The following is a 15,700-nucleotide window of genomic DNA, read 5'->3' as shown; positions in this document are numbered from 1 at the left end:
ACCAGACCCTTATAATATCTATGAGGATAAGGACCAGACCCTAATAATATCTATGAGGATAGGGACCGACCCTAACAATATATGTGAGGATAGAGACCAGACCCTAATAATATCTATGATGTTGGGGACCAGACCCTTATAATATCTGTGAGGTTATAGGGCGGAAGGCTCTTTACATAGTATGGATAGCTATGTATGTAAAATAAAGTATGAATAATGTACACACCTTTGGGCATGTGCGCAAGTATGTGAACTGATTGTGTGTTGTATGATTAACTAGAACTCACTCAGCGTAGCTGACTTTTAGTATGCACGCAGGTGAGTAGAATGAGGTAGCTCGCTTGAGGGGAAAACACATGGCATGGAATTGAAGACACTGGCATCTCAAGGAAATGTTATGTTATTTAAAAGATAATGTTTTATGATTAAATGATTTGAATGCTCATTGAGACAATATTTGTTGGTTATGTAATATATTGATTTGACGTTTTTATATTCTGCGTAAAGTTTTAATTAACTATGATATTTAGAACTGTGTTTACGAGTAAATGCAACGTTAAAGTGAGGCACCGGGAACGGGGGCTTACAAGTTGGTATCACAGCAAAGTTCGAGAGATTGAAGCATCCTACATGCTTAGACTCGAACAGAGAATGGGATTAAAGTAAGGAAAGAATGAAGATGCCAGTACAAGAATTCCATGTGTCACTCAAGCAAGCTAAGTAAAGGTAAAGTATTGATTAATTTCACATGTAAAATGGAATAATGTATGAATGCTAGCTTAATTGCTAGGCATAGGAGTATATGATGATACGAACTGTTTGATTGTCTAACTGTTAGAAGTAGAACTAGCACAAGTGGACTCACAAGAGGGAGTATATAGGACACGGAGAGTAACGTGATCAGCTAATCACAGCTGGCCATTGTTATACCTGTTAGCCTTACTATCCTTGTATTAAATGGTTCCTTATGTAATGACGTTTGTGTTTCTTTATAGAATACGTATGGCTGGAGCTTGGAAGGTTGCTGGAAATGGAGGACGTAAGGGACGTCGTGGTAGGCAACGTGTTGTCCGAGAACCTTTTGTAGAATTAGCTGCTAACATAAGGGAAGGAGGGAGCGCAGCTGGATGAAACCCGAGTAACAACGAAGCATATCAACTTGACCCTGCTGTACAAGCTGTCGTTGCTCAAGCGGTAGCAGCTGCTGTGAAGAATTGGAATCCCGAAAAGTATGCTGGGAGTCATGCAAAGACCGCTGAGAAGTCGGGGGAAAATAGTAAGAAAAATGGTGAAAGAGAGAAGGAGGCCTCGAGCGTGGTTAACTCGGTGCAAGTCGATGATAGGAAAAGAGTCCGAGGAGGGTGCAATTATAAATATTTCAAAGGCCGTGACCCACCGAAGCTAACTGGCTTGGGAGACGCAATCGCTATTCTCCAATGGATAACCACGATGGACAAGGTTATCCGAATTAGCGAATGCCGTCCCGACCAAGACGTGGGTTACGCCACCCAACATTTTGGTGATGAAGCCATGTACTGGTGGGAATCTGTTGAACAAAGGAAGACCCGGGAGGAGATCAAAGCTATGAGGTGGGATGATCTACAGGAATTGGTGATGAAGAAGTTTTGTGCGGATGCAGAGGTTGAAATGGTTGAAATGAAATTCTTGAGTCTGAAGGCGGGTAAGATGACAAACCGAGAATACACCACTGAATTCAACCGTATGTCCAGGTTGGTACCAGACTTGGTGAACACTGAGGCCAAGCGGATCAATTGTTACCTTAGAGGGCTACCGTAGAATGTTCGTGTCTTGGTCAAGGCTGGTAGACCGGGTACTTTTGATTCTGCTGTAGGGCTGGCAGAAATGGTTTACGACGATTTGTCGAAAGATGATGTGGTGGCGAAAGAGAAGAAGGATAAGAAGTGGGTTGCTCCTGCTAAACGGCTTGGTACTCAGTTGTGGAACCCCAAGAACAAACAGCTGAGAGTTTGGGAGAAGAGGTCGTGTAAGACATGCGGAAAGATGCATGGTGGTGAATGCAAGTGGAGTAGGATTTCTGATGTTTGTCACAAGTGTGTTAAGGCTCATGGTGGAGAATGCAGGCTTGGGTCTAATGCGTGTTATAAGTGTAGGAAGGTAGGGCATTATGCCAATGAGTGCAGTGCAAAGCCAGCATGTTACAAATGTGGCAAGACGGGCCATATGGCAAGGGAGTGCACCGATGGTGAATCTGGAGGAAGTGGAAGGAAAGATGCTGAGCAAGCAAGGCTGAGGACTAGAGCCTACATGCTGACCCAGGAACAAGCTAGACAAATTCCGGATGTTGTGACTAGTACGTTTTTAGTAAACGATATTACTGCTTCTGTATTATTTGATTCGAGTGCGAATAGAAGTTTTGTAGCTACGACATTTTGTAAACTAGCTAAAATGAAATGTTGCCGAGTGTCTGAAACCATTATAGTGGAAACCGCTAGTGACGCTTCGGTTAAAATAACGAAAATGGTTAAGGACTGTAAGGTAGAGCTAGAGGGACACGAGTTCCCTGTTACTTTGTATGTTATGACCTTAGGAGGGTTCGATGTAGTTTTAGGAATGGATTGGTTGTCTGAGTATGAAGCTCAGATAGTGTGTAAAAGTAGGATAATAAGGTTAAAGACTTTGGATGGTAGTGCGGTGACAGTTTATGGTGATAAAGAAAGTTCAGGGCTTAATGTCATTTCGATGATAAAAGTCGAAGGATTGTTAAGACGAGGGTGTAGTGCCTACCTGGCGTATGTTGTCGTCGCTACGGCCGAGACAAAAGAAATGAAAGATGTTCCTATAGTGCGTGACTACCCAGAAGTATTCCTTGAGGATCTTCCGGTGTTAGAATCGATCTGCCCAAGACACATATTTGAGTTGATGTGGCTAGTACGTAATGATCCAAGTCGGGTCATACCCAATAACAAGCTAGACAAACGCCGCGATACTTATTATTAGATATGATCTAACTAATATTTATCAACACTTATGATATTTGGAAAATGGGTTTTCTAAATATTTGCAATTGTGTGTTAAGTAAATTATGTGGATAATTTATTTAAGAGATGTTATTTAAATTGGTTAATAACATATTGCATGTTACTTATATAATGTTTTGTAAAATAAACATTATAAGTAAATAATTGGTAAATTATAAAAGTTGTTTTGAAGTTTGGGTGGAAAAACTCCAAGGGAGCCGACTCCATCCCTTCTCTCTCTCTTCTTTTGTATTTTCCCAAGGCATGCAATACATGTAAGTGGTGGATGGTTTTTTGGTAACCAAGGCACACAACTCCAAACATTTCTCTCTCACACACACAACTCTATCTTCCTTCTCTCTACTTCGGCCGAGAATAAGAGGAAGAACAAGGATATTTTCAAGAGTGTAAGGACCCTAGCAACCTTGGTGTTTGTTGAAGCTCGTTTGGTATACAAGCTTGAGGTTTCCTCCATTGGAAGCTAGTCATTCAGTTATTCATCCCTTCCGGTATCCGAAGACTTGAAGGTATGTGTGTTAACACCCTATGGTTGTTGTTTGATAGCATGCATAATCGTATATGGATCCTGGATTGGGTTTAACATAAACGGGTTTATGTGTATTGGTAAAACAAGATTTAAAAGTCATTTTCCCCTGCGTTTTCCTTATAAAAGGGTTTATTTGGACTTTGATAATCTTTCTAAAACCCAACAATGGCATCAAGAGCCGCTTATACGATTACATGCTTCAAAATGGGATCTAAAGTGTTCGGGTTAGATGGTATTTCTTACCATATTGGCCGGAAACTTTAGGCATTTTGATTTCCCCTTGATTTTTCAAGATTGTACCATACATGCATGTGGTAAATTTGGAAAAATTTGTTGATTGGCTGCCAAATTTTGTTTGGGCTGAATCTGTGTTCTTCAGCTCTGGCTGAGAACTCAATGGTTGGAAACCATGGTTCTCGGTCTTGCCGAAGACACCCAAAACCCTGTTCTCGGTTGGCCGAGAACTCATGGTTGGGAACCATGAGATTTCGGTTGACCTAAAACATGTTTTAGGTTGGACCGAGAACTCATGGTTGTGAACCATAGTTCTCGATGTTGACCGAGAACACTAGGTTCTCTGTAAACCAGAGTTTTCGGGCCGAAACTCTGAAACTTTGGTTTTGGCCGAGAACTCTGTGTTCTTTGTTTTAGGCCGAGAACTAAGGGTATAAAAGGAAATCACTCTGGTCAAAGGTTGACCTGTTTGGTCAAAGGGTGACTTGTTTGTGTGGATGTTCATAACCTAGCCAATGATCTTGTGTATATTGAAGTGTCTTGTTGTGATTTATTCTTTTGTTCGGGTTTGTAATCTATTTATTCTTTCAAATGGTTTGTAATAATAAGTAGAATAGTTGTATTTGTTTTATTAGACAAAATGTATTAGGATATATTTTGTAAATGAAGATGCAACTACAACACCTTTTTTGGTTGGAGCCCAAGTGGAAGCCTAAGTAAAGAAGAAGGATCACAACAAGAAGTGAATGCTTGAAGCATAAGGGTGCGGAGTCAAGTGGGAGTTCACCATCTCATACCTTGTGTCATGCTCGTCCCTTAGGAGAGACCTTACGACACACTTGTTTCGGTCAACAAGTGTTGTCAAAGTTTAGGTGGTTAAGGTTATGAACATGTGATTGTATTTTATGCTTGTGTGGTTGATTTATGCGTTTTGTTTTATCATATTTGGATGTTAACAATTAAAATTGACAACTAGCATAAAAGTGGTTCCTTTGAAATTATTAAGTTATAAAATTTGTTTTATTTACTATCAGTGATTTCATAATAAAATGGGTTTTATTAAAAGGAATTTGAAAATTGGTTTTCAAAAGGTACCACACATTTGAATGCATGCAAATGGAAGGTACATTAAATAGTTTTCCAATCTAAAATTTTGAAAACTTAAATCTCTTTAAAAAAACAAGTTAAACACCATCCTTTTATACGACACTTGAGTCACTTGGAGACTTGATGTGGGATAAAGGTCACCTAACCACATTTTAAGAAAACTTGTGATCTTGAGGTGAATTTACAATACTTGTGGGATAAAGGTCACCTAACCACTTGTATGTGTAAACTCACACGTGTGTGTAAGTAGGACGACTTGATTTGGAAACCATGTGAATAGGGTCACCGAAGCATGGCGTACAAATGTGTTGATGGGATTAAACATGCCAACTAAACATATGATTTTTAACCGATCCCATAAAACTAGAAGTTGGAAAGGGTTGCAATCGTCAAACGTTGAACACCTTGTTAATTTGAATAGTGGGATAAAGGTCACCTAAATACTATTTGAATGAAACGTTGGGTTCTAGATTTTAATAATTAATCGTCTTGGAGACATTAAAAGGTATTAACGATTAAAACTTATTGATATCAAAAATACTAAATTGAACTTTGTTAAATTCTTTTATAGATGGCCGCAAAAAATCCTCATAAAGCTATTATCCCACCTATGCATAACCTATCACTGAGATCCATTCTGGATAAGGATCGTCCGAACTATAACAACTTTATGGATTGTTATCGAAACTTGAGAATTGTTATCAAGCAAGAGAAAAAATTCTACATTCTGGATGACCCTATTCCTGATGAACCTTATGTTAACGACTTGGATGCCTATGCGGATTGGTGAAAGTACACCGAGGATTCCGTTCTATTTCTTGCCTCATGTTGGGAACAATGTTCCCGAGATCCAAAAGGATTTCGAGAATCATGGGGTGGAACGCTTCGAAACGGTTCGAGCGTTTCATGCATGTCGTATGGAAGAAACCCAATCTGTCTCATCTTATGTGCTTAAGATGAAAAGCCACATTGATCGGCTTGAACGGATTAATTGTCCAATCTCAAGAGAGTTAGCCACAGATTTGATCCTCAATGGCTTAACTAAAAGGTTTGAGACTTTCATCATGAATTACAACATGAACGGATGGGACAAGAGCATTGGTGATCTTCACGCAATGTTTAAAACAGCCGAAGCCGGAATGGGTAAAAAGGTGTTACCCGTTCTTGCGATTAATGAGGGTGGCTTGAAGAAGAGGCATCATCCAGAACCCAAGGCAAAGGATGCTAGTGGAAAAGGACAAGTCAAGAAAGGGTTTAAGGAAAGGCAAAGGCGGAACCCAAACCCAAGAAGCTAAAGGTTAGCTCGTAGGATCCGTGCTTTGGTTGTGGAGAGATAGGTCACTGGATAAGAAACTGTCCGACCTATCTCAAGGAGTTGAAAGCTAAGAGGGATGCGGGGCAAACCTCAGGTACACCTTTCATGATCCATATTGATCTTAATATTATTTCTTCTAACACATGGGTATTGGATACCGGATGTGGGACTCACATATGCAATTCATTGCAGGAGTTCAAAAGAAGAAATGATTACAAGAAAGGAGATATTAATATCTTCATAGGAAATGGAGCAAAAGATGACGTCCAAGCCCGAGGAGATTATGTTTTGAAGCTTCCAAATGGTTTGGAAGTTCTTTTGAAAAACATTTTGTACTCTCCTAGTTTGACTAGCAATATTATCTCTGTTTCTTTATTAAGACAATTTGGTTATGATTTTATGTTTGTAAACAATGATATTTGTGTTTTCATGAATGATGTCTTTTACTTTAAAACGATGCCGTCTAATGGCATTTATGAATTAGGTCATGATAATACATCCATTGGTAACTCGTTGTACCAAGCTAACACCAAAAGACTCAAATTGGATTTGAGTGAAACTTTTCTTTGGCATTGTCTCCTTGGTCACATAAACAAGGATCACATTCATACACTTCAAAAGAGTGGTCTTTTGGAATCAAATGATGATTCATTTGATAAGTGTGAGTCTTTTTTATTAGGGAATATGACCAAGAAGTAATTTAGTGGAACTAATGAAAGGGAAAAAGATTTATTAGGTATCATACATTCAGATATATGTGGTCCTTTTAAGACAATGACAAGGAATGGTGAAAGATACTTCATTACCTTTACCGACGATTATAGTTGCTATGGGTATGTGTTCTTGTTAAGGCACAAAGATGAATTCTTTGAAATGTTCAAAGTCTTCCAAAATGAAGAACAAAATCAACTCAACAAAACAATCAAAGTACTTCGTCCCGATAGAGGAGGTGAAACCTCAATGATGCGTTTCTAGAACATCTTAGGAGTTGTGGGATTGTCTCACAACTTACTCCACCTGGAACACCGCAACACAATGGTGTGTCCGAAAGGAGGAATCAAAATCTATTGGATATGGTTCGATCCATGATGGCTAGAAGCACATTACCTCTATCATTCTGGGGGTTCACAATAATCTCCGCAGCCCATATTCTAAATATGGCACCAACAAAGAAAGTGGATAGGACACATTTTGAAATATGGCATGGAAGGGTTCCATCGTTATCATATTTAAAGGTATGGGGTTATGAGGCTTATGTCAAGAACAACCCCCAAAACAAGCTTGAAAATCGATCCACTAAGTGTATCTTTGTAGGATATCCCAAAGATTCAATGGGATATTATTTCTACAATCCAAGCGAGCATAAAGTGTTTATTGCTCGAAAGGCTGACTTCTTGGAAAGAAGGTTCTTATGGAAGGAACTGATAGAACTGTGGAACTCGAGGAGGATCGAGAACCACAAGTCGATACACGTTTGGTTAACACTGGAAATCAACAAGAGGTTGTTAAAAGTGATCTAATGGTTGATCAAAACACACAAAACGTTCGCAAATCTGGTAGAATTAGCACCCCACCTGAAAGATATGGATTTTTCATGGATGGATGCTATGTGGTAGATTTGGATGAACCAATCACATACCGAGATGCAATGTCACAATCTGATTGTGATAAATGGCTGGAAGCCATGAACGTTGATATGCAATCCATGCACGATAACCAAGTATGGGACTTGGTTATACCACCTCTTGATTCCAAACTGGTTGGAAGTAAGTGGGTTTTTAAGAAGAAAACCGATATGCATGGAAACTTGGATACTTATAAAGCTAGACTTGTAGCAAAGGGTTTCACTCAAACTCAAGGGGTTGATTATGATGAAACTTTCTCGCCTGTGGCAATGCAAAAGTCTATAAGGATATTTTTTTGCCATAGCCGCATATTATGACTATGAGATATGGCAAATGGATGTCAAAACTGCTTTTCTAAATGGACACCTTGAGGAAGATGTCTATATGGTTCAGCCTGAAGGTTTTGTCAATCCACAACATCCTAATAAAGTATGCAAGTTAAAGAAATCAATCTATGGTTTGAAACAAGCATCTAGAAGTTGGAATCACCATTTTCATGATGAAGTTAAGAAGTTTGGATTCATCAAAAATGTTGATGAAGCTTGTGTGTATAAGAAAGCTAGTGGGAGTATCATTACCTTTCTAGTATTATATGTCAATGACATACTACTGTTTGGAAATGACTTTTCAACCATGGAGGGCGTAAAAGCCTGGCTTGGAAATTGCTTTTCCATCAAGGATCTCGGTGAAGCCACCTATATTATGGGAATAAGGATCTATAGGGATAGATCAAGGCGTTTGATAGGTTTGAATCAAAGTGTATACATTGACAAAATCTTGAAAAGGTTGAAGATGGAAAACTCTAAGAAAGGTTTGATACCTATTCAAAGAGGAATAATACTGAGTGCATCTCAATGTCCAAGCTAAAAGGATGAGCAAGACAAAATGAGTGGAATCCCATATGCATCTGCTATAGGATCCATCATGTATGCCATGATATGCACTAGACCGGATGTGTCTTGCACCTTGAGCATGACAAGTAGATACCAAAAAAATCCGGGAACTAGCCATTGGATGGCAGTTAAGAGCATATTGAAATATCTTAGGAGGACTAAGGATATGTTTCTAATATATGGCTCTGGTGAGGAGGAACTCGTTGTAAAGGGTTACACAGATGCGAGTTTCCAAACTGATCGAGATGATTCTCGATCACAATCGGGATATGTCTTTGTTCTAAGTGGTGGAGCTATCTCTTGGAAGAGCACAAAACAAGACGTGGTAGCCTTGTCTACCACTGAATCAGAATACATCGTCGCCTCCTTGGCAGCTCAAGAAGTTGCGTGAATTAGAAAGTTCATTGCTGACCTAGGGGTAGTCTGTACCATTCAGGACCCTCTAGAAATCTTTTGTGACAACGAGGGTGCGTTTGCACAAATCAAGGAACCTCGTGCACATCAAAAGACTAGGCACATTGTACGGAGATTCAACTACATAAGGGATGAAGTTGAAAAAGGAAAGATATGTATTCGCAAAGTTCACACTGATCAAAACATTGTGGATCCACTCATAAAGCTCCTTGAAAGGCCGAAGCATGAGGGTCATACTTGTGCCTTAGGACTTCGATATTCTAGTGATTAAATTTGATCAAAATTTTGTATTTGGATATTGGAACAATTTTATTTTAACTCAATCATGTGGTTTTGGTATTGGTTATGGTTATGTTTTGAGTTATGTTCTATTTTAGCATGTTTAAATCCATGAATAATTTGATTATTCTAAATGTCCGTAGTCGATCATAGTTGTGGGAACAAATATGAAGGTAAGGCTATTATGAAATTGGATTGGTAGATATTCATGAGACATGAAAAAAGCAAGGGTTGCTGCCAAGGTTCATAGATATTTATGGGATAAATATTGGACTGACCCGCCCTCGACTTTACTGCATGGAATCCTTGTCATTTGTGATCATAAGTAAATTTGAGTAAAGGCGAACATCATAGTATCCTCCGACCTGAGATACATATTGGGTCTTGATATTCATCGACTATTATACTTTGACTTAGTCCTTCGCTGCTCTGAAATATGTCAGTACATAAGGCTAAGCTCAAGTGTAGTACAAAGTGATAGTGAGAGACATATGTAGTCAATAGGGAATTTGTCCCTCTTATTCGTTGAGAGTTAAATGTCTAAGGCATGATAAGTTAAATCAATAGAGAATGATCACTCTGCGTCTCTGGATTTAACATGACATTTGTGACAAAAGGATAAATGATAGTTTCACCTAAATCATATTCAAGTAAGGGACTTGAAGGGGATGATGTTTTTGAATGGCACTTCGTCATGCGTATTAGGGACAGTAAATCGTTGTTAGGCGGTACTTGCTATTTGCATCAATCTTCTATGTATCTTGTGCAAGTGGGAGATTGTAAGAATCGATCTGCCCAAGACACATATTTGAGTTGATGTGGCTAGTACGTAATGATCCAAGTCAGGTCATACCCAATACAAGCTAGAAAAACGCCGCGATACTTATTCTTAGATATGATCTAACTAATATTAATCAACACTTATGATATTTGGAAAATGGGTTTTCTAAATATTTGCAATTGTGTGTTAAGTAGATTATGTGGATAATTTATTTGAGAAATGTTATTTAAATTGGTTAAATAACATATTACATGTTACTTATATGATGTTTTATAAAATAAACATTATAATTGGTAAATTATAAAAGTTTTTTTGAAGTTTGGGTGGGAAAAACTCCAAGGGAGCCCCCCCTCCCTTCTCTCTCTCCTCTTTTGTATTTTCCCAAGGCGCAATACATGTAAGTGGTGGATGGGTTTTTGGTAACCAAGACACACAACTCCAAACGTTTCTCTCTCACACACAACTCTCTCTTCCTTCTCTCTACTTCAGCCGAGAACACGAGGAAGAACAAGGAGATTTGCAAGAGTGTAAGGACCCTAGCAACCTTGGTGTTTGTTGAAGCTCGTTGGGTATACAAGTTTGAGGTTTCCTCCAATGGAAGCTCTTCATTCAATCATTCATCCCTTTCGGTATCCGAAGACTTGAAGGTATGTGTGTTAACACCCTATGGTTGTTGTTTGATAGCATGCATAATCGTATATGGATCCTGGATTGGGTTTAACATTAACGGGTTTTTGTGTATTGGTAAAACAAGATTTAAAACTTATTTTCCGCTGCGTTTTCCTCATAAATGGGTTTATTTGAACTTTGATAATCTTGCTAAAACCCAACTTCCGGGGTTGCCACCAGAGCGAGAGATAGAATTCCAGATAGATTTAATACCAGGAGCCCAGCCCGTCACGAAAGCACCTTACCGTCTAGCACCTTCCAAGATGAAAGAATTGATGTCCCAATTACAAGAACTCCTAAACAAAGGTTTCATAAGACCAAGTGTTTTTTCGTGGGACGCACCGGTGTTATTCGTGAAAAAGAAGGATGGAAGTATGAGGATGTGCATAGATTATCACAAGCTGAATAAGCTTATGGTAAAGAATAGATATCCTTTGCCTAGGATTGATGATCTGTTTGACCAACTGTAAGGTTCAAGTTGGTTCTCACGAATAGGAACAGCGTTTCGGACGCGGTATGGACACTACTAGTTCCTCGTGATGTCGTTCGGTCTAACGAATGCCCCTGCAACATTATTGGACATGATGAATAGGGTGTGTCAGCCGATGTAGGATAAGTCAGTTATCGTCTTCATCGACGAAATATTGATTTATTCAAAGAGTGAGCCTGAACATGCTGAACATCTGAGGAAAGTGTTGGAAGTTCTGAAGGAAGAGAAGTTGTACGCTAAGTTTTCGCGTTCTGGTTACGAGAAGTGCAATTTCTAGGTCACGTGATAAATCCTGAAGGGATTTCAGTGGACCCAGCTAAGATTGAGGCGATAACAAATTGGAAGACTCCGCAGAATCCAACTGATATACGAAGCTTCTTAGGGTTAGCTGGATACTATAGGTGATTCATCGAAGATTTCACCAAGATAGCCGCACCCTTGTCCGGTATGACCCGAAAGTCGATAGTATTCAGTTGGGGTAAGTTCCAAAAATAAGCTTTTGAGGAATTAAAGAAAAGACTCACGCAAGCTACAATCCTTGCTTTGGCTGATGGTGACGAGGATTTGGTTGTTTATACTGATAGCTTATGTGTCTAGACAGTTGAATGTCCACGAGAGTACTTATCCGACGCATGATTTAGAGCTAGCAGCAGTAGTGCCTGCTCTCAAGATATGGAGACATTACATGTACGGTACTAAGTGTACTATCTATACAGATAATAAAAGTTTAAAGTACTACTTCGAACAGAAAGAGCTGAACATGATGCAAAGAAGATGGTTAGAACTGATAAAGGATTACGACTGTGACATTAGATACTATCCTGGTAAAGCTAACGTGGTCGCCGACGTGCTAAGTCGCAAGAATGAAGAAGTCATTGCAACAGTGAAGTCATACCAGCTGGTTCTGAATTCAAGCCTTTTTGAAGAAATCATCAAAGTGCAGTCAGAGGTGTTAGTGGATGATGGGATAGTGAAGAAAGAAAAGATTTTCAGTCAGCAAGACGAGTTCATGGAGAACACGCACGGTGTTAAGACTAGGTTTGACCGTATATGGATTCCACGCCATGGAGATCTCAGAGGTCGAATCTTAGACGAAGCTCATAAGTCAAGGTATTCAATTCATCCATGAACTACTAAGATGTATCAGGATTTGAAAAGAGACTACTGGTGGCCAGGAATGAAGAATGATGTGGTGGATTATCTCAGTAAGTGCTTAACTTGTCTACAATTTAAGGCAGAGCATCAGAAGCCTTACGGAAGATGCAACCTTTGGAGGTACCAGAATGGAATTGGGAACACATCACCATGGATTTCATAACTAAGCTACCTCGTATAGTTAAGCAACATGATACCATTTGGGTGGTTGTGGACCGTTTGACCAAAAGTGCTCGCTTTCTGCCTATACGAGAAGCCATCTCGTCAGAAACGTTAGCAAGTTTGTTCATCAAAGAGATTGTATCTAAGCATGGAGTACCGTTATCGATCGTGTCTGATAGAGATACTCGGTTTACTTTGAGGTTTTGGAAAAAGTTCCATGAAGCTATGGTTGAACATCAGTACGGCGTATCATCCTCAAACAGATGGACAGTCTGAAAGGACGATCCAAACCCTTGAGGATACGCTACGTGCTTGTGTTTTAGACTTTGGAGGAAGTTGGGATGATCATCTGCATCTGGCCGAGTTCTCTTTTAACAACAGCTACCATTCCAGTATTGGTATGCCACCGTTTGAGATGCTTTACAGTAGGCGATGTAGAAACCCGGTATGTTGGGGAGAGATTGGTCAGAAAGATATGGGAAGCTTAGAAGTTGTGCAAGAAACTTCTAAAAAGTTTGATCAGATTAAGGCAATAATGAAAGATGTTCAAAATCGTCGGAAGTCGTATGCTGATAAGCGGCAACGACCGATTGAGTTTAAAGTTGGTGAAAATGTGATGCTCATTGTCTCGCCTTGGAAAGGAATCATTCGTTTTAAGAAGAGAGGAAAGTTGAGTTTGAGGTACATTGGACCATTTAAGATCATGGATCGTGTGGGGGAAGTAGCTTACAAGCTAGATTTACCCGAAGAGTTGGAAGGAATTCATTCTACTTTTCATGTTTCTCATCTGAGAAAAATGTCTAGCCGATGACACGTCTCATGTGCCGTTAATGGACATTGAAGTTGATGAACAGTTGAACTATATTGAGCAACCAATCGAGATAGTTGATCGCAAAGAAAAGCAAATCCGAAACAAGGTTATACCCTTAGTGAAAGTGATCTGGAAGCATCACAAAGCATCCGACGCTACATGGGAAGCCGAGTAAGAGATGCGCAAGTTTTATCCAGAGCTGTTTTAGTAATAGTCAGGTTTCGGGGACGAAACCTCTTTAAGGAGGGAAGACTTGTAACATCTCGTTTTCTAGTTCCGGTTAATAAAATGAAAACATGAGTAATTATGAGTTGGGCTAGTGTTGGGTTAAATGGATATGGGTTATGGACTTGGGTTATGAAGGAAAGAAGGAAAGACCATGGGCTTAAGCCCATGATCCATAATTATATAAACCTTAATTACCAAATAATTCACTCATTTACACATATACCATACACCACCCAAAACACACACTTAAGCTCTCTCTCTAGTTTTCTCTCTTTTCTCTAGCCGAACCAAGAAGGAAAACCGATCCCGATCCAAGGTAATGATAGTATGATATCGTATGAACTCAAACCCGTTAGATTTAATCATGAAACGACGAGCCGACACCTTTAAACCGTTAAAGTCTTGAGATATGGGTGGAATTGGGTATAAACCGAACTGAAGATGAGCTTAGGGGTCACCATAGCTCAGATCTAGATCGAACGAGACGAAAAACAGTGAAAACGGTGGTGAAATCAGCGAGATCTCGCTTTTTCGGCAAGATCCCGGTTTTCCGGCAATGGCGGCGCCGGAAAAAGGCAGGTACGAGGTTAAGGCGTCAGAGAATGTTTCTGACATTCTCTGACCTAACCCTAATTCGTTAAAGGAAGCTAAAGAACTAGCCTTAGTTCGTATCCAGATTCGTTAAGGAAAAAGGTAAAAAATTAACCCCAATTCGTTATAGTCATTCGTTAAAAGGAGATAACGAATTAGAGGTTCAATTCGTTACAGAGGGGTCATTCGTTATAGGGTTCAATTCGTCAAAGGACCACTTCGTTATAAGGTCTTATTTGTCACAAGGAGCAGTTCGTTATAATAGTCAATTGGTTATAAAGTAACGAATGGGTCATTCATTATGAACTCAATTCGTTAAGAACCAAGTAACAAACTAGAAGTTTGATAAAATGACAGGACAGTCCCTGTACTTGGAAAGAATGATTTAATTACAAAATAGCCCTTGACCTTTATTAATTCATAGAAGATACCTTAAAGGATTGAGAGGTTAACAATAAAATATTATCACGAAATCCTAATGGAAAATGTGTTAAGACAGTTAATGAAAATAAAATTTTTTCAAGCTGACCTGGCAGCTTAACCACAACCAGGGGCTCTGCCCCCGGTCCCCCGTTCGTTGAGGGTAATAATTAAACTAGAAACATGATATGGCTAGTGATAGTTAAATTGATACGTGTAATTGTTATACAATTAGTCATGCACAGCTAAAGAAGGGAATAACTATTAACGGTGAACGTAACCGCATTCAGGTGAGTTTCTAGCCCCACTTCCTTGTTATATTTTTGGGGCTGTGTGCATACTCGATGTGATAGTGAATATGCTTGGTATGATTTATGCATGATGATTTCTTGACGGTGCATGAACGATCTTCGGATATTGCATGTATCGTCATGTGGTAGTTAAAGATATGATTGATGTATATATGATGTATGAATGATGTATGTTATGTTGATAGTACGTGAACGATCTTCGGATATTGCACGTATTATTAAGGAAGGTATGTAAAGAAATGTATGGTATGGTTGCACGGAACAAATGGACCCGACCCTAATAATATCCGTGAGGATAGGGACCAGACCCTGATAATATCTGTGAGGATAGGGACCATACCCTAATAATATCTGTGAGGATAGGGACCAGACCCTAACAATATCTATGAGGATAGGGACCAGACCCTAATAATATCTGTGACGTTGGGGACCAGACCCTTATAATATATGTGAGGTTATAGGGCGGAAGGCTCTTTACATAGTATGGATAGCTATGTATGTAAAATAAAGTATGAATAATGTACACACCTTTGGGCATGTGCGCAAGTATGTGAACTGATTGTGTGTTGTATGATTAACTAGAACTCACTCAGCTTAGCTGACTTATAGTATGCACGCAGGTGAGTAGAATGAGGCAGCTCGCTTGAGGGGAAAACACATGGCATGGAA

The sequence above is a fragment of the Bidens hawaiensis genome, unplaced genomic scaffold (genome assembly GCF_021521415.1).
Source record: "Bidens hawaiensis isolate Kalapana, Puna unplaced genomic scaffold, B.hawaiensis_p1.1 tig00035856_1, whole genome shotgun sequence".
Taxonomy (NCBI): Eukaryota; Viridiplantae; Streptophyta; class Magnoliopsida; order Asterales; family Asteraceae; genus Bidens; species Bidens hawaiensis.
The sequence above is the reverse complement of the archived record's forward strand: the minus strand, read 5'-3'. Positions refer to the sequence as shown.